Source organism: Culex quinquefasciatus, chromosome 1 (genome assembly GCF_015732765.1).
Source record: "Culex quinquefasciatus strain JHB chromosome 1, VPISU_Cqui_1.0_pri_paternal, whole genome shotgun sequence".
NCBI classification, from domain to species: domain Eukaryota; kingdom Metazoa; phylum Arthropoda; class Insecta; order Diptera; family Culicidae; genus Culex; species Culex quinquefasciatus.
Genome location: NC_051861.1, coordinates 49,353,160 through 49,362,948, shown reverse-complemented (window position 1 = coordinate 49,362,948; position 9,789 = coordinate 49,353,160). Strand labels below are relative to the sequence as shown.

At 38.7% G+C, this 9,789-nt stretch overlaps 1 protein-coding gene across 2 annotated transcripts in view; it reads left to right on the top strand.

Annotated features, from left to right (window-relative positions):
• Positions 1-1,203: 1,203 nt before the first annotated feature.
• LOC6034928 (mycosubtilin synthase subunit C) overlaps positions 1,204-9,789 on the top strand; it is a 52,261-nt gene continuing 43,675 nt past the window's right edge. Inside the window, exon 1 of one of the 2 annotated variants that reach the window (XM_038256457.1) lies at positions 1,204-1,665. The gene's annotated coding sequence lies outside the window, so the exon portion shown is untranslated. Of the gene's footprint in view, positions 1,666-7,495; positions 7,918-9,789 lie in introns of those variants that run through there. The other variant, XM_038256461.1, reaches the window with a different exon arrangement.

Sequence of the window (9,789 nt, the reverse complement as noted above, 5' to 3'; positions counted from 1 at the left end):
GCATTTAAGAGAGTTGGAATTGATGAAGTTTTACGAAAATGCGAGCGATTTTAAGATGTTTTTTATGTTTTTTGGACCTCAAACTTCAAAGCCCGTTTTACCCCACTTCCCTTTGTCGTAGAGGGCTCATATTTGGCATGAGTTCATCTCATGTATAGACAAACAAACGCTGAAAGTTTCATCCAAATCGGAGAACCGAGCAATATTTACATATACTGCCTCTTAAAGCCCTTAACGGATACAAAATTTAAAATTAGTGTACAGTATTTGATGATCTGGATCCAACCTAACCGAAACCACTCGAAATGTTGAAAATGCCGATAAATCTCAAACCCCTGTTCCAATTCGCACCATGTGCCCCAATTTGGGCCAGATGACGGTGCTAAGGTTTCTATGCTCGTTTGTTAAAATCGTTTTGGAGGACATAATAACTTAACAACATATAATATAATAAAAATAACATCGCAATAAAAAAAGTATATTGCATTTCAAAATTTGGATGAATTAATTATCTTCTTGATGAAAAAAAAATAATATTTGTTTTATTTTTTCAAACGGATTTTCAAATATCATTATTTCGTTATTTAGTTAATTTTCAAACAAAGTAAAATTAAATCTTGTTTCAACATTTCCATCTAACGGGAACTTGCAATCCAAAAGTCGTCAGTTCGAACCCTGGGGTGGAAGGTTCCTTGAAGTAGACAAAAGTTTGGGTGTTCTCCCCATTCAAGCCTTTGGACTGCTAGGTTCGAGCAAAAACTTGCAATAGAGACCATCAAAGACGGGTCGTTAAAGTAACATGATAACATTTGCAATACAAACAATTAATTTATTTAAACACAACATGTTTCGTGCATTAGTTTCCAAACACTTATTAACAAAGTTCCTCGCACTTCCTTAAAACAATATAATGCTCAAACCACTATTCTCTCCCACGGAGCTTTTCGTTCTTAACTCTTTACCTCAGCACCACCCATCGGAGCGTTAGCGCACGCTCTCTCTCCCTCTCCCCTCGTGTAAAGATGCTCGGAAAAGCTCTCCTTCGCTTCGGATCGTTGTTTGCTGGCAGCGTGTTCGTTTGGCGCGAATTGCCTCTGCTCCGTTGCAGTGATGCTCGCTGACCCAAAGTACCCGGCGTCACCGTCAGTCAGCTAGTCTGCCAGCCAGCGCGAGAGGGTCTCATATAAAAGCATCGCCAAGCCGTTCCAGCTCAATTAGTTTGTTTTTAAAATTCCGATCAGAAACACGTACGCACTCGCGCGTTCCCGAGATCAGCCGCGGCCAGAACCACCCAATAGACGACGACTACGAGGACCTCTCAGCCCATCCCCGAAGTCGTTCAGTGATTGGAGTGTGTGTGAAGAACCCCATAGAATCCCTTGCTGACCCAAAAAAAGGAACAATATCCTCTCTGCAGTACCTCTTAAAGTGAAAAGTGTGAAAATTTATAAAGTTCATAAAAATAGAACTCGAACGTGCAGTGACAGTGACTCGGAATTGGAAAACAAAGATAAAGCTTCCAAATATAGTGCGAATAAAATCTACCTGTTTGCTGCTCAATCCGGAAAAACGTGATTCTTGAGTGCTAACCAAGGTGCTATAATCCATACATCATCCAGTAACGACTCTCCTCCCCCGGAAGGACATCCACGAGGCTTAGCAAATGTAAGCACCCCCTTATTTATCTTCTGAATCAGATTACTACTGACGCTTTCGGTGAGAGAATGAACTGTGTGTGGATTCAAGTGAATGTCGAGTAATTTAAACAAAGTTTTTTTTTGTGATCTTGCCCAAGTCAAGAATGCATGCAACTATGATTAACATGTGCACGTGAGAGTCATAAAAGAACTTAACAAAACGAGCTCTATTTGCCAACTACCCAAACCATGCGAAAAGGACACTCCGCCACACACGCCGCGGGAAAACCTTGGGTCAATACAAGAGCGAGCAATCAAACCGTATGCAAACTCGAAACACATGTGGCAAATCGTTAAGTGAACGTGAAATGATCTTTTGATTTTGTTGCGCTTCTATCCTGTTGTAAACAGACGGCACGTGTAAGATTCAGTATTTTATGTTAAATTGTTTTGGGATTACATTTTTGTAAAATAGAAAAAAAATCAGTTCACAATTGAATATTTTTTTAATCTGTCCCTCAAGGGGAACAAAATAAACATTTCCATTGGTCCAACATTTTAATTTATGGCATTTAGCCAAAAATAATGAGTGAGATATTAATGAATTCTATTTTCAGAATTTTTTATCAAAATTTATAAAAAAGTTAAAATTTGGGTGGCATGCCAAAAATATTTTTTATAATATTTTTGCGATTCTTGATTTTTGTCTAATCGGAAATGATTGAAATAGCTGTTTGGCGAGGAAATATTTATCGTAACATTGAAATAACTACTTGGGCGGTCAAAATTCGGATACACTTCTGTGATACCTTCTGAAATCTAAAATTTACCCATTACTTGGCTAAATACCAAATTTGAACTCATTCTTACGACGGGAACCCCTCCCTGTAAAACCCCTAAAGTTTGTTTGGAAAAACGTTTCTTAATCCGCAATTGAGTGGTTGATGCCTTCCTCACATGTTCAAAGTACCTAATTTAACAGCATCGAAATGGACCTAATAAAAATAAGTTTATCAATTTAAAAATATACCTAGTACAGACTTTTCCAGAAAACATGCAGACTCTAATTTGAAACAATGTGGCAACCTCTCGCGCGTAAACAAAAAGACCCGGCCTTTTTTTTTTGTTATGTTATTTTTGAAAATGTTGGTCGTCGTCAATCATGGCCGTTCATCTTCACCCGCGACAGACACGGACGACGAAACAAAGAGAAACGCAAAATAGTAGTTTTTGCAATTCCGCTGTGAAACTGTCAACTTTTCCTGTCCTTCTGAAGAAATGAAACGGCCTACTTTTTCCTACCAAAAATAACAGAATCGAATAGCAACACTTTTCAAAATAAATGCTGAAAAGTTCTACTTTTCAGCACTGAAATGAGTGCTGAAAAGTTGAACTTTTCAGCACTTGTTTCGAAAAGTAAAACTTTTCAACATTTATTTGATTTATTGGAAAAATACATGAAAATTTGACTTAAAATTTCACTCAATGGGTGTTTTTCGGAATTGCAAAAAATGTTGTATGGAACTCGTTGCAAAACTTGATTTTTTCAACACTCGTCGTATTTATCCAACTCGGTGAACCTCGTTGGATAAATGTACGACTCGTGCTGAATTTTTTTTCTTTTTGCAACTTGTTGCATAATAGTAGTTTATGCAACAAGTTGCAAAAAGAGGATTTTTTCAGCACGAGTCGTACATTTATCCAACGAGGTTCACCGAGTTGGATAAATACGAAGAGAGCTGAAAAAATCAAGTTTTGCAGCGAGTTCCATACAACTTTTTTTTGCAATTTCGAAAATACCCTTTGAGTGAAATTATAAGTCAAATATTCATGTGTTTTATCAATAAATCGTTCAAATAAAAAAAATGATGAAAAGTATTACTTTTCGAAACAAATGCTGAAAAGTTCAACTTTTCACCACCCATTTCAGTCGAGTAACGGAAAATGGAAGAATTTTCAAAACTTTTACGTATGCCATCAAATTGGGCGTCTAACTTTACATAAAAGTCCCTTTGACACCAAATTTCTATCTCATCACTGTTTCAGGCTGCAAATTATTGAAAAACACCTCTTTTTCGCATGTTAAAAAATGTAAGGGGCCGTACCGCCCCTCCGTCACGAGATATCAACAAACGGACCTCGGATTCGTGATCAGGGACAAAAGTTACCCCTTAGGACAAAGTTTCACGCAAATCATTTATCAAGTTATCATTTTCTAATAGCTAAATCAACAAATTATCAACAATGTTCAGCATTTTACATCTTGTCACTTTCATTCATTAAGTGATTGCTCTTACACGGCAGACTCTTTGAATTAGATTCACACCTGTAGTACATAAATCAATGTCGATTATAATGGTGACTCAACACAGTCAGAACAAATCAACACTTCCTCTCAAAGTACTAAGCTAACAACTCTCAACTCTTTAGGGTGACACATATATATAATTGTACTTTAATTCAAATTACTTCATGCACAGTAAATAACAATGTAAATTTGGATGCTGTAATTTTGGAAGGTTGAATATTACCTCTTTTATGATGTAATTTTACCTCAATTTAGACTGAAAAAATGACATTACACTAGAGAAGAGGTAAAATTACACATTTACAGAAGTAAAATTACACATAAAACATAAAAGATGTAACGTCATGATTCGAATTCCCGGACGCTTCGAAACCCGGACACTTCATCTTGTTTTAACAATTATTTGGATATAAGTTCGCATTATGAATGTCAAAACTGTTTTATTTGATGAATTCCAACATCTACTTTCATTTAAAGTTTGTTTGAACGCTGTACTTAATGCCAAAACAATTTAATACAATAACATTATAAGTTTACCAAAAATTCGAAACATTTCACTTGAAATATTTCATAGGCCTTCGAAGCACCGGGAAGGCAAAGTAGAAATTCATGGTGTCGATTTCTTTGAATTCTAGCAAATTTTTATATAAACTATCGATTATTTTGATGTTAACAACTTATTTGATACCTAAAGAATGCCAGTCACTAACATTTCAGTCCAAATTTGTGCTATTCATAAGTAAAATCAAGTGTCCGGAATTCGAAGCAAAAGTGTCCGAATTTCGAATCAGCTTTTATCAGTGTCCGGGATTCGAAGCACAACAAGTCATTTTAAATTCAAAATTCTGATAAAAAATTGTTAGTAAAGACATATTTTGCATGCATTTTCTTGAAACTGACTGTTTATACTACATCCTGATGATGTTTCTACATTTCCAACTTATTACATGATTTTTTGCCAGCTACAACGAAAATGATATGTTACTAAGTGTCCGGATTTCGAATCATTACGTTACCCCTTTCTAGATGAAATATTGCCATGATTTTTTTTGCTGTGTGGAAAAATACATAAAAAAATCGGTAGCCAACACTTCGATGACAATAGATTCTGGTCACATCGTCTGCCGAGTGACTAATACTTTTTCCGCAATAATTTTGCGCAGAAATTCGTAGAATGTCGCGGCGTCCAGCTTCGCCTGATAAAATCACCGGGGTAATTAATCAACGATTAGAACGGCTCAGCAAACGCAAGATGTTCAAAGGTTTAGCTGATTCATACTACTTGAATTACGTACGATCGGGCGGCGAAAAAAACTCCTGCGGAAATGGCAAGTGCGGCATGCCGGAGCTTGAACTTTTCTAGTTCAAAAGTTAGTTCAGATTGCTGGCACTTTTGTAAAACCGGTATTAATATTAAGAAAGAAATAAAGATTCATGTAGTAACTGCCAACATCCAGTTTGGACAAAACGCTAGAATCCAGTTCAGCGAAACACAAAAGATTCCAGATATACTTTTTTCTTAAACAAGAGGTCCTTACTTTACCTGTTTACAAAGAAGAAGAGATGAGCCAATAATCTGCAATATTGTATCAGAAATGCCCTTTACCTTAACTGGCATCGTAAAAGGATAATGTCAAGTTTTTATAATAGGATAAAAACAATGCAATTATGTTTGCATTGCACTGATTGCCTATGTTTTAAGAAGAGTTGATTGAATGGCCGGGAACCGTGGTGAAGGGGTAGGCATGGTTGCCTCTCACCCAGTCGGCTTGGGTTCGCTCCCAGACGGTCCCGGTGGCATTTTTCGAGACGAGATTTGTCTGACCACGCCTTCCGTCGGATGGGGAAGTAAATGTTGGCCCCGGTCTAACCTAGAGGGTTAGGTCGTTAGCTCAATCCAGGTGTAGGAGTCGTCTCCCTGGGTCCTGCCTCGGTGGAGTCGCTGGTTGGCAGTTGAACTAACAATCCAAAGGTCGTCAGTTCGAATCCCGGGGTGGATGGAAGCTTAGGTGTAAAAAGAGGTTTGCAATTGCCTCAACAATCAAGCCTACGGATCTCGCAATCGAGAACGCCAAAGCAATGCTGTAGAGCGAATAATTTGATTGGATTTTTTTTTGTATTGAATGAGCGCAAATTTACCTGAAGTTGAATTTGTTTATTTACAACAAATTTATTTTGACAAGGCTGCCTTTGAGTTTTGGTAAAGAGAATATTTCAAATAAACTTTTATAAATAGCTTGATCTTTTGCGATCATTCCACGTTGTTCTGTTTAGTGATATTCATATTAAACCTATGACAATTCAAAGATACAATTGATTCAGATCAAACAAGTTGAGAGTGATATTATTGATTGGGAAAATCCCTAACGCTTGACTTATACTCACATTTACATTGAAATGATGTATATCTCGGTTGGAATTTCCCAACTCTAGTTCTTTTCCATCATCGACCACAAAACTGTCACCGATCCCTTCCAGCAAACAGTCCCAAGTACCTAGATCTCTCCCGCCCACAAGTTCCATCAACATCTGCGAAATAAACAAATCGTTGCAATTACCATACAACGACGTCATAAATCCGTCATCCCAAGCACCCACCGTCGAACGCAGTTAACATTTCAATTATCCAATTACAAGCTGTGTAGAACCTTTCCGTCCGTTGCTCCGTGCTTGCTGTAGAACAGCGCGAGCTTATCGGCTGACCTGTGCCGTGGATCTGTTCGTATACTGAACTTCCCGAGAGGCAAAGAAAGCCGGTCTCGAGAAGTTCGCACGCCACACCACAGCTGAACCAGGCAGATCTTCGTGATCTGAGCTGTGCGAAATCGCGTTCAACCGGGCTGTTCCTATGTAGAAGCAATCCATTAAGTTGGCTTTGCCGGACTGTTGGCGTGCGATTTTACATGCAACTCTCGTGCACAAATCATTGATTGTTGTTTTTCAGAATAAAACGAGCGATTCCTGCAAACTGCCGCCTAGTACACACGACGTAAGAATTTGAAAATTATTGGTTGTAATCGGTGTTTTTGCGATGTTTGTACCCCAGGAACAACAGATGAGTGTTGTATTGTGACTCATGAAATGTCTGGTATTGCATAAGATGTTTGTCGCTAGGATATGTTTGTCGGCGTGATACGATGTTGAACTAACTTTATGAAATAATTTTTATTTTCACGTTTTCTTAACAGTCTGAATGGTAGTATAAATTGCGTATTAGATTCCCATTAGAAGCTGAAGATTTTTCATTTTGAAAATAACTTGATAGTAGATGCATGTACCCTATGATACGATGAAAAAATAGAATCCTGATTTTGTTTCGGTAGTTAAAATGTATTTAGTCCTCCAAAACAAACCGTTTGGATTCCTCTCCCAGTCCTACAAAACTATGACTCAAAGTCCAGAACTGCTCCAAACTACATTCTGGCACAATAGTACGTTCCCACCCCTTGTCAGTCACTCCGCACACCATCACACGGAGTAAGTGAGAACATCTTCATAAATATTTCAAACGATTGGAGAAATTGTTCGTCCGGCAACTGCGCCAACATTTGCGCCATTCAAGTGCCAGACGCGATCGCGAATAGTCGTCAACGGTCAAGTTTAGCAAACCGAGCGTGAAATATTTTGCTAAGTTTCAGTCTACAGGGAGCATTTAACGATCTACTTTGTAAAGGGTCAAGGCCATGTTTCCGTGGCTAATGTGACGCGAATTAAGAACGGTCCCGAAGAACAAAAACGTGTTTCAAGGAATTAGATACAAGAGTGCAGTGAAGCGAGAGCAACCAGCAAACGAGCCACATTAAGTAATTGAATCTGACCGCAGGATTGATTGGCCAAAATAAACCACAGAGTGATCTCCAGAACAGTCCTCGGACATCAGCGGACACGCGATATTCTGCACGCCGTTTGTGACGAAGCGACTGGGTTTCTCAGTGTGTACACAGCTTGATTGATCCTTCCAGAACCGGCACCGTAAGTCGCTTCAGAGTGCTCCTTTTAAGCGTTCAGGGTTTTCTACGTCAACAGCCAATTTATCATTGGACCCCTGCTGCTGCAGTTTGGTTCATACTGAATCCTCCCGTAACGTAAACACCAGACACCGGAACGGCAGACCTCTTAAACTGAACTAATTTATGTGGAGTGGTTGATCATTTTCAGTCACAGAGAACCAACAAGTGCCCCCTAGGCAGAATATTGTCTAGGGTACGAACGAATTGCTAGTTCAAAAATGTTCTCCACTGACCAAATGCGGGGTGGTGCGCTTAGTAAGCGTTCTAACAGCAATCAATAATGCATACCTGAGACCTACAAGTGCAATCAGGCGTAATTGCTCCCGGGTATTGCAAATCAGTGCAATTATAAAACCGGGCTTACTGACCATTCCTTGGTAATAATGGTGCATAGAAACTATAACAGCTCTGAAGCGCGCAGAACGGAGAGGCAACTTTCTGGTCTATTGGCTCCTAGTAAGGGATGCAACCAGGAGTAAATTAATAAAGCCCGGTGGGTGTAACTAATGTCCGTTTCATGGCGTGGTCCGCCAGTCACCTTGTCATTAGGAATTACTATAATCTGTTATTATATCAATATTACAGTGGGTAGTCACACCCGCACCTGCAAAAATCGTAGACACACAGCGTTGAGGCTTGACGGACATTGTTTTATTTTTAAACTAGTCTGGCTTAAATATAACTTGTCAAAATACCGACCTGGTGCTGGAAAACTTAATTTCCGACAAAAGACGTATCCTTGCCAAAGGCTAAAACTGTATGTAAGTAGTTTCAATAGTGTTCTGGAAAAGAACCTTTAATATAATACCTTTGCTTAACTGTCTTATAATAGGTTTTCCTTCAATTTTGTTAAGCATTGGATCCGTTTGGCTGTGTATACTAATATTAACTATAATAAAATAAAATAAAATGTAACTGGAGCTGGAAATAAGTTTTTCTGTGAGAATTAAATTAATTGTCCAAAACTGAATAAATTTCTACCATAAATGCTACGGAATCATTTTATGAAACCAAATGACTCCATTGAATCTACTTAATGAGAATGAATCTATAAGGCTTAGTACTTAGTGTACACAAACTTAAACTCGAGATCATTGATTGTTTTACACCCAAGAAAGATCTCGTCTACTTCCTAGAATCTATTGATTTTAGTATTAACGTATTTGCTCATATGAGGAAGGTTTCAAACAAAATCAAGCAGCTGATTTGCATTATCCATGGAGTAATTATTTTTTGCAAGTCATCTACTGATGCATGCATTCTTTTTTGTTCCTTGCACGCTTTCGATCCAATTGGAAGCCAAGCTTCATCAATCGTGTGCACCCAAATTAAGCTCAACGAGATTAATCAAACAAACAAACCACTCAAGCACTCAATTCACCTGTTAGAGCCCAAACACTTCCGAATCTGCGTGTGTGTGAGAATGCATTTCAAACCATCACCAAACTCCGACCAACCGATTCATTAATTGAAGCTGGCTGGGTCACCAAAAGTGCCATTTCGCACACGAAGCCAAACCAAGAAACGGGTTGTGAAAGAGACCAAGCTCGCGGTGCGGCAAAGCTGATCAGAGTATAGAATCTTGTCGAGAGCCATAGCCCGTACTCCTCATACCAGGACCATGCCGTCTACCGTCGTCGGCGGATTCTCTCATGTATGTTTCAGTATTTGTTCGCAATGTTTGCCAAACCACACCACGTTATTAAATTAAGTGTAATTGACGCCGGTCAAGTGAGTGGAACCGTATTGTCATCAACAAGTGGTTTGAGGTTAGGTTAGTTCCATCTTTTGTACGAATGTTCATTGTGTTTTCGCATCCGACAGATATGAGAAA